At 40.2% G+C, this 14,407-nt stretch overlaps 1 protein-coding gene across 1 annotated transcript in view; it reads left to right on the top strand.

Moving 5' to 3' along the window:
- The window catches only part of tmem175 (transmembrane protein 175), a 183,751-nt gene that overhangs the window by 50,676 nt on the left and 118,668 nt on the right, over nucleotides 1-14,407 (top strand). The gene's annotated exons all lie outside the window — the stretch shown is intronic.

The raw sequence follows: 14,407 nt of genomic DNA, 5'->3' as shown, positions 1-14,407 counted from the left end.
ATTAGCCGTGTGTTAGCTCAAAGCTGATTAGCCGTGAGTTAGCTCATAGCTGATTAGCCGGGAGTTAGCTCATAGTATGATTAGCCGTGAGCTAGCTCATAGTATGATTAGCCGGGAGTTAGCTCATAGCTGATTAGCCGGGAGTTAGCTCATAGTATGATTAGCCGTGAGCTAGCTCATAGTATGATTAGCCGGGAGTTAGCTCATAGCTGATTAGCCTGAGTTAGCTCATAGTATGATTAGCCGTGTGTTAGCTCATAGCTGATTAGCCGTGAGTTAGCTCATAGCTGATTAGCCTGAGTTAGCTCATAGTATGATGAGCCGTGAGTTAGCTCATAGCTGATTAGCCGTGAGTTAGCTCATAGTATGATTAGCCGTGTGTTAGCTCATAGCTGATTAGCCGTGAGTTAGCTCATAGCTGATTAGCCGTGAGTTAGCTCATAGTATGATTAGCCGTGTGTTAGCTCATAGCTGATTAGCCGTGTGTTAGCTCATAGCTGATTAGCCGTGAGTTAGCTCATAGTATGATTAGCCGTGTGTTAGCTCAAAGCTGATTAGCCGTGAGTTAGCTCATAGCTGATTAGCCGGGAGTTAGCTCATAGTATGATTAGCCGTGAGTTAGCTCATAGCTGATTAGCCGGGAGTTAGCTCATAGTATGATTAGCCGTGAGTTAGCTCATAGTATGATTAGCCGTGTGTTAGCTCATAGCTGATTAGCCGTGAGTTAGCTCATAGTATGATTAACCGTGAGTTAGCTCATAGTATGACTAGCCGTGAGTTAGCTCATAGTATGATTAACCGTGAGTTAGCTCATAGTATGATTAACCGTGAGTTAGCTCATAGTATGATTAACCGTGAGTTAGCTCATAGTATGATTAACCGTGAGTTAGCTCATAGCTGATGAGCCGTGAGTTAGCTCATAGTATGATTAGCCGTGAGTTAGCTCATAGTATGATTAGCCGTGAGTTAGCTCATAGTATGATTAGCCGTGAGTTAGCTCATAGCTGATTAGCCGTGAGTTAGCTCATAGCTGATTAGCCGGAGCCGTGATGTTAAACTAAGAGCATGCAAGATGTGAAAAGTGCCTAATATGAACATGTAACTGTGAAGAACTCGGAGGCAAATATGTTCGGAAAATTAGGCATGAGTTTGGACCCTAACTAACATTTCTAGTTTAAGTGCAGAAGTTCACACATTTATTTGAGTAATTTCACATTCATCTTCTCTTCCACAGTTCACACAGTGCGGACGCTCAAACTGGAGTCGGCTGAAGCGATGAGCTCATCAGTGCCGACCCCGTGTTCAACTCAATACATTTACAAAACATGATCAGTTCTTAGGTCTGGATCACTTTGACTTCTGATGCGAGTCCTTCCTGAGCTGAACAGATGCAGGTTTTTAACGATACAATCATCAGTTTTAAGCTTCACACAGAATGTTCCATGAAGAGCATTTAAATGCATCACAGCAGCTTTTTACATTTAGTAGAATGGACCAAAATAAACAGAACACTTGGTTTGGACGAAGTGTGTCTAAAAAGAATTACTACGTCATTAATCTTACTTGATTTGAGATGAATCACAGGTTTACACTGTAGTTCTTTCGGATATTGGTTCCAATATTAATCTGGTGTTTCTAATGTGGGCATGTTTTAGTCTATTGTAATTCTCTTGGTCCGGCTGTTTCCCTGTTGTCGTTCCCATCTCCACTACAGTTTTATTTATTTTTCTTCCCTTTTTCCCTGTACAGTGTGGTGCATTAATGGGCCAGTTGTGTAAACTTCATAGTTTCCTCTTTCATTGTTCATTCAAACACAGGTCTTTCAGTGAAGTCAAGTGAGTTTACTATAAAAAACATTTGACTTTGAGACGGTAAATCAGGGATTCACTTATAAAAAAGGAATCATGAACAGAAGCTCAACTTTCTCCTAAATTACACATTTGAATATTTGTAAATTGTACTAAATTATATGTATTTAAATATCTGGTATAGTTGTAAAGTTTAAACCAGAAAATACTCCAATAGAAGCAACAAACAAAACAGTGATTTATTTCCAGCTTGTTAATCTCCACAAACACTGGAAAACAATTATACAGTCAATTATAAAAACTATTGAGACTATTTGTTTTTTCATCAAACTGACTCAAAAGCTTGACTGAAACGGAGCTCGTGCAACTTTAAAGTTTCCATGTTTTTGTTTTATATGGAAAATAAATGTAAATCTATGTAAATATAAACAACATGGAAACATTTAGAAAAATACTGGATGTTGATTACGGCAACATTGTGCAAACTTAAATTAAAGTTGCTCTATATGAAGGCGAGACATGTTTAGGTCCAACGTGGTTTTAACCTCTTCACCCCCACCTGAACCGATCACATTTCCAGTTTTCAGCTTTGCCCAAATCTAAAAGCTTCTTGAAAAATGGCATTAAAACAGCAACAGAAAACAAGGATGTAAACGCAACAAAGAAATCATCAGAAAGTGACAAAATAATAGCTAAAAATGCTAAAAAAAAAAAAAAAGTGACAAAAGTTACTAAAAAAATTAGACAAAAAATTATTTAAAAAATCGACAAAAAATATTTTAAAAATCGACAAATTAAAAAAAAAAATCGACAAAAACGTAATAAAAAATCGACAAAAAAATATTTAAGAAATCGACAAAAATGCAAAAAAAAGTGATACAAAAATGACAAGAAAACTACAAAAATGTGACAAAAAAGTGACAAAAGTTACTAAAGAAATTCGACAAAAAACTATTTAAAAAATCGACAAAAATTAATAAAAAAATCGACTTTTTTTTTTTTAATCGACAAAAATGTAATAAAAAATCGACCAAAAAATAATTAAAAAAATCGACAAAAAAATATTTAAAAAATCGACAAAAATGCAAAAAAAAAAGTTATACAAAAATGACAAGAAAACTACAAAAATGTGACAAAAAAGTGACAAAAAAGATGGAAAAAAAAAAATCTGTTTTGGTGGGTGGTAAGAGGTTAAAAATGAAATTAGAATCACTCAGACCATCCTCATCATTTCACAGATCACTCTGAGATAATAGAAGACAGTCATTCCCACGTGAACACATTGTTATTACCCACTCAGCAAAGGAGAATAAAAGTTTGCCTCACCTGGAGCGGTCCTGGATGGGTCCTGAGGGGTCCTGGAGGGGTCCTGGAGGGTGGTCCTGGAGGGGTCCTGGAGCGGCTCTGAGGGTGGTCCTGGAGCAGAGCCGGGACTTGGGGGACTGAGGACTGAGGGGACTGTGAGAGCGGACTAACCCCGGGAGAGGCGCGCTCCGAGCGGCTTGGACTCGGCTCAGGGCGCGCATAGAACCATGGTACGCTCCACCATCATCCGACGCCGCGGCCAATCACAGCCACGCGCGGCTCCACGAGAGGCCCGGCCCCGCCCCGTTACCGAGGCGACGGCTCACGGGGGTGTGGCCACAGAGGACCGCCTGATCTTCCTATTTTAGCGTTTGCTTTAGCGGTTCATCCTCCTCCTGACCAGCCTGCCCGTGACCTACCTGAGGCCCACCTGAGCACTGACGACAGAGGCCGCGTGCGGGACGTTGGCTTCACGTTGGCTTTACGTTGGCTTCACGTTGGCTTCACGTTGGCTTCACGCTGGCTTCACGTTGGCTTCACGTCGGATATTCGCCTCCGACACTCGTTCGAATTTAGGGACCGTCTCTCAATGACTGTCTTTTCCATATACAATATCAATATCACAGGAATACATTAAAGCACTCAATCATTAAATGTCAGTTTCATATTTCAAGCAGTAATAAAGGGAGGGGGAAAGTTCAGCTGGAGGTCATTCTGGGCCGTGGTCGTCCTAATCAGAGGTAAATAAGTTCATAGCAGTCGCTGTAACGTCACTGCATGTTCTGAATGATCCCTTTCATGCATGATTATTAAACAAGTCAACGAGAAAGTATTCCGATTACAGTACTCATTTGAATCTTTGAATCCATCTAAATGGATCTTTTTCCTCACGTCATCAGATTTTTTTTCCAACTCATTTTTTTTAACTTTTTTGTAAATTTTTTGTCAAATAGTAAATTTTTTGTCACTTTTTGTCACATTTTTTGTCACATTTTTTGTCATTTTTTTGTCACATTTTTTGTCATTTTTTCATATTTTTTTTGTAAATTTGTGTCCATTTTTTGTCCGTTTTTTGACTATTATTTGTCCGTTTTTCATCGAAGTTTTCTCACTTTTTTCTCACATCATCATTGTTTTCGTCTCAGTTATGTCGCTATTTTCTCACCTTTTTCCCAGAAGCTTTTGGATTGGGGTAAAGTCAAACTGGAGAAAATGTGCTCGGTTCAGGTGGGAGTTAAGGGGTTAAGGCAAGTATTCAGTAACTAAATACAATCCCCAACACTGTCAGTAATATGATGCAAAAAAACACTTTAAATGAATGGAGACAGACTAAATGTAAAGTGCAGGTGTATTTTATAATTATTAATAATATAAAACTATGTGCCTCAGCAACCCCAGTCCATCTTATAAAAATAGTCCAACTCTTGGGCTGTAACACCTGATATGAGGTTTAAAAAATAAAAAATAAAAATTAACATAATGTGGAATAATCAACTCAAAATGACCTTCAAATCAAACAAACAATGAGGTGTGGGTCACTGGGTCAAATGACCTTAAAGATATTTAAAATAATTGTGTATTTGGCGGATTTTCCCATATTATGATTTTTCAAGAAATCACAAGCCTCAAATCAGGGAAACAAAAAGGAAACAAGGAGCATTTTTATAAACTGGATTGGAGTTGCTGGGTCACATGACTCCGAATGTATTGAAAAAATATGGGGAAAATATAAATACTGTGTATAATATAATACATTATCAAATCTAGTATAAAATACCTGCCAATTACGTTTAGTCCATCTCAATTCTTTAAAGGTTTTTTCAGTATATTATATTACTACTATGCTACTATATATTATACTACATACAGTATACTATATTTACACTGAAAGTTTTCTTTTCTTTTCACCATCACCGTTTTACAAAGACAGTCATTGACAGACGGTCCCTAAATTCGAACGGCGTCTTCAGCGTTTTCTTCCCCGGGCCCCGACGCAGCGGAGCGGGCTCTTTTAGGGGGACACACCGCTGTAGGCGCTGGAGGAAATGTCCAACAACGTCCAACTTCCCCGGAGAGAAACAAAAGCTTCTGCTAACGTCACTTTACAGTCGGTAACGTGAGGCTAATCCGTTACCTGCGCGTGCCGTGGACGGTAGGAAAAACAGTTAGCTCGCGCATGCGCAGTCATTCCCGCCACTGTAACTCAAATCTTAAAATTTCTGTTTTGCTAATTCATCAAATGAACAAAAACTAACGGGAAGACGGCCTAAACACAAGAGAAACAGAAACACAAGCTTCAGCACGAGGCCGAGCCGAGGAAAGAAACATTTAAAGGTAATAAATAACTGATAAAGTTACAGTTTTCAGAGTTAGCTAATAAATCACATCAGCTAGCTACAGGCTAAGTGGCTACAGCTGGTCTTAGACACGTCATTCATGCTTTCTGTGGTATTAAGTGGATTCTTATGTAGAATAACCTATAAAATAAAACAAATACACTGTACTGTTTACCTGAGTAGAACTAGTGTCCCTTTAAACAAACAACTCCAGGTCTCGGTACTAGTACTCCTGGTTATGTCCAATATTGACTCAAGAAATCAATCAATCGATCAGTTTATTTACACTTTTCTGAGAGCAAAGTGCGTCACAGGAAGATAAGACATGTAAAAAACATTATAAATCAGTGTTGTAGGTGTTTAAGCCACTTTGAAGAGATGATTCTGACTTTGAAATCATTTTACTCAAGAAGAAGGAAACCTAAATAAATACTAAGAGTAAAAAAGTACTCGGGGAAAGTGCTACTCGAGTACTGCGAGTGCGGAGTAGCTGTAAAAGTCTGAGAAATGATGAGAAATGATGAGAAACAGATAGGGCTGTGCAATTAATCGAAATTCGATTACGATTTTGATTACAGCAGTAAACGATTACAAAATTAGCTTAATCGCAAAAAATCGATTAAATTTTTTTTTTCCAATGTATAATTATTATTATTTTTTTAAATTTTAATTTAAATTTTGGGATTTTTGTAATTTTTTTGCTGGATTTTTGTCACTTTTTTGCTGGATTTTTGTCACTTTTTTGCTGGATTTTTGTCACTTTTTTGCTGAATTTTTGTCATTTTTTTGCTGGATTTTTGTCACTTTTTTGATGGATTTTTGTCATTTTTTTGCTGAATTTTTGTCACTTTTTTGCTGGATTTTTGTCATTTTTTTGATGAATTTTTGTCTTTTTTTTTGATGGATTTTTGTCACTTTTTTGCTGGATTTTTGTCACTTTTTTGATGGATTTTTGTCATTTTTTTGCTGAATTTTTGTCACTTTTTTGATGGATTTTTGTCATTTTTTGGATGGATTTTTGTCTTTTTTCTGCTGGATTTTTGTAATTTTTTTGATGGATTTTTGTCTTTTTTTGCTGAATTTTTGTAATTTTTTTGATGGATTTTTGTCACTTTTTTGCTGGATTTTTGTCATTTTTTTAATGGATTTTTGTCTTTTTTTTGATGGATTTTTGTAATTTTTTTGATGGATTTTTGTCTTTTTTGATGGATTTTTGTCACTTTTTTAATGGATTTTTGTCTTTTTTTGCTGGATTTTTGTCACTTTTTTGCTGGATTTTTGTCACTTTTTTGCTGGATTTTTGTCATTTTTTTGCTGTTTTTTTGTCATTTTTTGATGGATTTTTGTCACTTTTTTGATGGATTTTTTTAAAGGCAACAAATAATCGTTTGAATAATCGTGATTTCAATTATGACAAAAATAATCGTGATTATTACTTTTTCAATAATCGAGCAGCCCTAGAAACAGAACATGAATAATGTAAACATCTTGGTATTTTCAAAGGAAATGCTAGAAAAAATCTACAAATATATCTTCTTAAAGGAGCTGTACCTGATTTTGCCTCTAGAAATGGAATGAAAATGATTTTGTCCTCCTTTGGTATCTTGTAAACTCAAACGTTTGTGGGGAAAACAGTGCATTAAATGATGTAACATTTGTATACCTTTCAGGAACTTTCAGTCTGTTTTTCCAGCATTTTTGTGACCCTGAAAAGTGACCCTGCACGTTGTGAAATGTGCCGATAAACGTGTCCCTGTAAATGATGTGGATGCTTCAAATATGTTCGGAAAGTTACGAATGAGTTTGGACAAAACTAACATTTTAATTTAGTCGCCTTCACTGTTCAAAAAATCAGGTACAGGGCCTTAAGAATAAACTACATCTATTTAAAGCAGGGGAAGGCAAGTTTTCTTAACGGAGGCCAATTTTTTTCATTGTAAAAAGACCGAGGGCCGAAGCCGCCAGTTTTAGGCCAAAGTAAAGCTCTACACTGGAAAAAATACTGTCCTAAATTAGATAAATGACTTAAAATTGCTTGATTAAAGGTTTGAACAAATCTAAGATAAAGATGCAAATGCTGATGCCAATGGAACAAACATAAAACCCACTTTGAAATCAGACAAATTAACTTTTACTTTGAAAAAGATTTGTTTTTCACTTGAAATGATACAATATAATCTGAATTAAGAGAATAATGACTTGTTCCATTGGTGATGAGATGTTTTATCTGATCTAAGACCAAATCTACTCAGACTTTAGATTGAATCTCTTAATTCAAGTAGGTTTCTGTCATTTCTTCTGTAATTTTATTTTATTTTATTTTTTTCCAGTTGAGTTGTTCATAATATGACCTAATTGGGTGCATTGACAGTATTTCTCCCATTTAACCCTAAACATGTTAAAGTACTTTCTGATTTGTGTAATGATGTTTCTCAAAATCACCTTGAGGGCCAGAGGTTCTGTGCTGGAGGGCCGGATTTGGCCCCCGGGCCTGACGTTGTCTACCCCTGCTTTTGCCACTTATAGTTTGTGGGTGACTTTTTAATACTCAAGTAAGAGTACAGATAGTTCATTATAATATTACACAAGTAAAAGTAAAACTATATTAAGAAGTACAATTAAGCTGAAGTACAAGTATTCAGTGTTAAATTTGACAACATTTTTTTCTCGACTTTTGACCAAAATGTTGTTACAATTTAGTCGAGATTTAGTCAAAAAAATATCTTCATTTTTAGTCTAGTTTTTTTTCCATTGCATTTATAACCTTCATTATAATCACATTTAATCAACTCCTCGGCTTCATGTTTCTGCTCCACATGATGAAGCTCAGAGGATTGACACGTCTGTAAACGTTTGGATGATTTCAGTCTCTCCTTTTCATTTTTATTTAGTCTTTTTTTAGTCTGACTAAAATATCTGGACATTTTAGTCACAGTTTTAGTCTCATTAAAAACTTAATTTAGTTTTACTCCAATTTTAGTCACAAAAATATCACTTTGACTAAAATGAAGACAGCGTGACGTCACCTTTGTATGTGCTAAACGTGGCCACCAGGTGGGGCCAAACAAGCATGTTTTCCTCATCAGTGTTTGACAGTATGTCCTGACAGCACATGTTTGTGAATATTGTCTCCACTTTTGGACACAAGTTCACACCAGCTGACGGAGAAGACCATGAACTCTGAGACGGTTTTTGTTTCATGTGGATTCTCCCAGTAATGACTGAGATATTAACCAATAAACGAAGAATGTTGTGACGTCACGTGAGCGAAGCCTGTTAATGACATGTAAATGTTTAAACTAATGAATAAAATAGACTCTGATCCAGCCGGTCTTTATTAGTGTAACCGCACTTTGGACCTGAATGACCTTTTAAAGTGACAGGGCAGGATTTCAGAGGCAGTTGTGGAAAACAGGTCTGAGCTCATTCTACACCTGAGGACATGGAGGAACATGTATAATTTTAACATGTTTAAACTCCGTGTAGTCCCTTTAACACTGACATGTGACTGAGCTGTGGAGACGACGACATGGATTTATCACTTTTATACAGTTTGGCTTGTGCAAAATCTTTTTTTGTTCTAATTATTTTTATTGTTAAATGTGCTCCTGTCAATCAACAGTGGCTGTGCATGAAACACTGAGGGTGGGGGCGAGAGGGTGGGGGGGGTTTAGTGCAGTGGCTTATGGGATGGCACACAGCTCCTAATCACTGGTTAGTTAGCATCAGAGGTCCCTATGCTAAAGTGGCTATGATAGTTAGCATCAGAGGTCCCTATGCTAAAGTGGCTATGATAGTTAGCACCAGAGGTCCCTATGCTAAAGTGGCTATGATAGTTAGCATCAGAGGTCCCTATGCTAAAGTGGCTATGATAGTTAGCATCAGAGGTCCCTATGCTAAAGTGGCTATGATAGTTAGCACCAGAGGTCCCTATGCTAAAGTGGCTATGATAGTTAGCATCAGAGGTCCCTATGCTAAAGTGGCTATGATAGTTAGCACCAGAGGTCCCTATGCTAAAGTGGCTATGATAGTTAGCATCAGAGGTCCCTATGCTAAAGTGGCTATGATAGTTAGCACCAGAGGTCCCTATGCTAAAGTGGCTATGATAGTTAGCATCCGAGGTCCCTATGCTAAAGTGGCTATGATAGTTAGCATCAGAGGTCCCTATGCTAAAGTGGCTATGATAGTTAGCACCAGAGGTCCCTATGCTAAAGTGGCTATGATAGTTAGCATCCGAGGTCCCTATGCTAAAGTGGCCATGAGAGTTAGCATCAGAGGTCCCTATGCTAAAGTGGCTATGATAGTTAGCACCAGAGGTCCCTATGCTAAAGTGGCTATGATAGTTAGCACCAGAGGTCCCTATGCTAAAGTGGCTATGCTAGTTAGCATCAGAGGTCCCTATGCTAAAGTGGCTATGATAGTTAGCATCAGAGGTCCCTATGCTAAAGTGGCTATGATAGTTAGCACCAGAGGTCACTATGCTAAAGTGGCTATGATAGTTAGCATCAGAGGTCCCTATGCTAAAGTGGCTATGATAGTTAGCACCAGAGGTCCCTATGCTAAAGTGGCTATGATAGTTAGCACCAGAGGTCCCTATGCTAAAGTGGCTATGATAGTTAGCACCAGAGGTCCCTTTGCTAAAGTGGCTATGATAGTTAGCATCAGAGGTCCCTATGCTAAAGTGGCTATGATAGTTAGCACCAGAGGTCCCTATGCTAAAGTGGCTATGATAGTTAGCACCAGAGGTCCCTATGCTAAAGTGGCTATGATAGTTAGCACCAGAGGTCCCTTTGCTAAAGTGGCTATGATAGTTAGCACCAGAGGTCCCTTTGCTAAAGTGGCTATGATAGTTAGCACCAGAGGTCCCTATGCTAAAGTGGCTATGATAGTTAGCACCAGAGGTCCCTATGCTAAAGTGGCTATGATAGTTAGCACCAGAGGTCCCTATGCTAAAGTGGCTATGATAGTTAGCACCAGAGGTCCCTATGCTAAAGTGGCTATGATAGTTAGCATCAGAGGTCCCTATGCTAAAATGGCTATAATAGTTAGCACCAGAGGTCCCTATGCTAAAGTGGCTATAATAGTTAGCATCAGAGGTCCCTATGCTAAAGTGGCTATGATAGTTAGCACCAGAGGTCCCTATGCTAAAGTGGCTATGATAGTTAGCACCAGAGGTCCCTATGCTAAAGTGGCTATAATAGTTAGCACCAGAGGTCCCTATGCTAAAGTGGCTATGATAGTTAGCATCAGAGGTCTCTATGCTAAAGTGGCTATGATAGTTAGCATCAGAGGTCCCTATGCTAAAGTGGCTATGATAGTTAGCACCAGAGGTCCCTATGCTAAAGTGGCTATAATAGTTAGCATCAGAGGTCTCTATGCTAAAGTGGCTATGATAGTTAGCATCAGGGGTCCCTATGCTAAGGTGGCTATGATAGTTAGCATCAGAGGCCCCTATGCTAAAGTGGCTATGATAGTTAGCATCAGGGGTCCCTATGCTAAGGTGGCTATGATAGTTAGCATCAGAGGTCCCTATGCTAAAGTAGCTATGATAGTTAGCATCAGGGGTCCCTATGCTAAGGTGGCTATGATAGTTAGCATCAGAGGTCTCTATGCTAAAGTGGCTATGATAGTTAGCATCAGATGTCCCTATGCTAAAGTAGCTATGATAGTTAGCATCAGAGGTCCCTATGCTAAAGTGGCTATGATAGTTAGCATTGAGGCTCCTCCCCCTTCCTCCCTGACAGACCAATTCGGCCGCTTCTTGTCATGGCGGACGCTGACCCACATCCGGTTTGATGTATGAGCTCTTACCAATTTTCTGGTTTTGGACGGGGCCCCAGGGCTGAAGTGTCCAGCGATACAAGTATATGCACTTAATAAACTTTTTTGTTACATAATGCATCTTTAAATGTTCCTCAGTTTGGCTTTCATTATGTAGTTTCCTGATCTTCTTGGGTTTCTCCTAGCTGTTGTTTTTGTGACAGTGGTGATACGTTATTTGTTTTTTTTTGTATTCACTGTATTTGTTGCTTGTGTACAAACCTGACCTTCCTCATGTGTTTCCAGCTGCCCCGTTCTGCTCAGGGATGAGTTTAGGGGTTTAACTGATAGAAATGCTTTTGCTTGTTCTAAAATGTGTGTGATTTCGTGTTGGGAGATGTTAAATAAAGAACTAAGACAAATCACTTCACTAACCTCAGTGATGTTTGGTTGTAATGTTGGTTCTGTTCCAGGCCTGGATCTTCTGAGAGGTGGAAACGCTGTCGGACCCGTTTAGACCCCGGGAGCGGTGACTAACAGAGTGCGACCTCTCCTGGGACGTCCAGCCTGGGGAGACGAGACAGACGGGTCACCGCCCGGGATGGACACGCCTAAACCAGGTAGAAGCTTCACGTGTATGATCAGAGGTGGAGGAGCCAGAGAGTGAACTCATATTTGCCACTCGTGTGATCTGGCAACACCTGGAATGATCCCTCTAGCTGAGAACCATTACTTTAAGACAATTTTACTCAAGTACAAGTGAAGAGTACCTTTTGCACCGATATTTACTCTCTGCTGCCCACCTCTGACCATGACTGAATTCAAAATGCAAAAACAGACTTTTGGAATATTAAGGTGAATAGAGAAAAAAAAAAAATGTAGAGATGTCAATTTGAAACTGAACATCACAGATATAAATATGAGGAAAAAATGTGTTGCATTTTTTCTGTCATTTTATGTTTTCACATAAAAATAAGGCATTTTGAGCATTAAAATGGCCAAAATTGCCTATATTTTGGGCAACGAAATCAAAATAATGAATTTAGCCAGATAAAATGTTATGGTTTTATTTTATTGACATATTAGTAACTAAGATTTTTTCAGAGGGGATTTTGGATATTTTGTTTCGTTTTTCAATAAACTAATCATCAGTGAAAAAATCTGTAAAAACTCAAATTCTTTTTTCTTTTCTTTTTCTTTTTTTTGGTTTCAAAGCTGAATAAATCAGGCTAGGAATTAGATATTAAAAAATCCCTCTGAAAAAACCTTCAGAATGTTGTTGTGTCTCAGCCTGTAAAGTGTGGAGTCTGTGGGAGCTTCTATAAGGGCTCAGGCTCTGCCCGAGTGCGGCTTCTCTCATTCAGAGAAAACCAGCCCTGAAGTTTTGTAGCGAGTGCGCATGCTCGGCCCGTTCTTCCACTTTTCCGCTCCAGCGTCTCGTAGGAGGAAAAACACCATATTTGGGTGAAAGCGTCATCACGGGGCCCCTTAGCAGGACACGTGGATGTCAAATCTGTCAATATTTATGAATGAAAACCCGCGGGAAAGACGGCCTTTCTACTTCCGGGTCGCCCCCACCTCGCAGACAAAACATCATCAAATAAACATCATCATTTTTATATCTGACATGAAAACTAAGATGTAAAGGGAGGAAAACAGATACAAATCTCCACTTCCACCACTGCGGGAAACATCAATACTTTCACCTAAAGTGTCTCGCCTTAAGTTCTGTTTGTGAAACAACAGGGAAAGGTTTGCTGAAGAGGAACTCCAAAGGAGAGACGGAGCTTCACCTGGCCTGTAAGAGGCAGGAACTGGCTCGGGTCAAAGCTCTGGTCAACGGAGGCGCCGATGTCAACTGTCAGGACAACGCAGGTTTGACTCCTCACTGTTTCTTCTGAAGCCCTGTAGCTGCCTCCTGCAGACCTGTGTGAGCCTGTCTAACGCGGTGCTGATGCAGGTTGGACCGCGCTGCACGAGGCGGCTGAAGCAGGCGACTTGGCCGTGGTGGAGGTGCTGCTGAGGGCCGGGGCACGGGTCAACGCCCGCAGCGCCGATGGAGTCACACCCCTGCACGACGCCGTCTTCTCCGACAGCCGGGAGGTAACGCTGAGAGCTTCTACTGTGCTGTGTGTGGAGGGGATGTTCATGCTCCGTCTGTCAGGTGGTGGAGCTCCTGCTGAAGCACGGCGCGAACCCACAGGACAAGAGCGTGTCGGGCCACAGTGCCATGGATGTGGCTGAGAGCGGCGAGGTCCGAGAGCTGCTGCAGTCGTTCCAGCGCTCCACTGCACCAGGTAACGTTAGCTACACATGAGGTCATCTCCACTGCACCAGGTAACGTTACAGCTACACATGAGGTCATCTCCAATGCACCAGGTAACGTTAGCTACACATGAGGTCATCTCCACTGCAGCAGGTAACGTTAGCTACACATGAGGTCATCTCCACTGCACCAGGTAACGTTAGCTACACATGAGGTCATCTCCACTGCACCAGGTAACGTTAGCTACACATGAGGTCATCTCCACTGCACCAGGTAACGTTAGCTACACATGAGGTCATCTCCTCTGCACCAGGTAACGTTAGCTACACATGAGGTCATCTCCACTGCACCAGGTAACGTTACAGCTACACATGAGGTCATCTCCACTGCACCAGGTAACGTTACAGCTACACATGAGGTCATCTCCACTGCACCAGGTAACGTTAGCTACACATGAGGTCATCTCCTCTGCACCAGGTAACGTTACAGCTACACATGAGGTCATCTCCACTGCACCAGGTAACGTTACAGCTACACATGAGGTCATCTCCACTGCACCAGGTAACGTTACAGCTACACATGAGGTCATCTCCACTGCAGCAGGTAACGTTAGCTACACATGAGGTCATCTCCACTGCACCAGGTAACGTTAGCTACACATGAGGTCATCTCCACTGCACCAGGTAACGTTAGCTACACATGAGGTCATCTCCACTGCACCAGGTAACGTTACAGCTACACATGAGGTCATCTCCACTGCACCAGGTAACGTTACAGCTACACATGAGGTCATCTCCACTGCAGCAGGTAACGTTAGCTACACATGAGGTCATCTCCACTGCACCAGGTAACGTTACAGCTACACATGAGGTCATCTCGACTGCACCAGGTAACGTTAGCTACACATGAGGTCATCTCCTCTGCACCAGGTA

The sequence above is a fragment of the Gobius niger genome, assembly GCF_951799975.1.
Source record: "Gobius niger genome assembly, chromosome: 1".
NCBI classification, from domain to species: domain Eukaryota; kingdom Metazoa; phylum Chordata; class Actinopteri; order Gobiiformes; family Gobiidae; genus Gobius; species Gobius niger.
The sequence above is the reverse complement of the archived record's forward strand: the minus strand, read 5'-3'. Positions and strand labels throughout refer to the sequence as shown.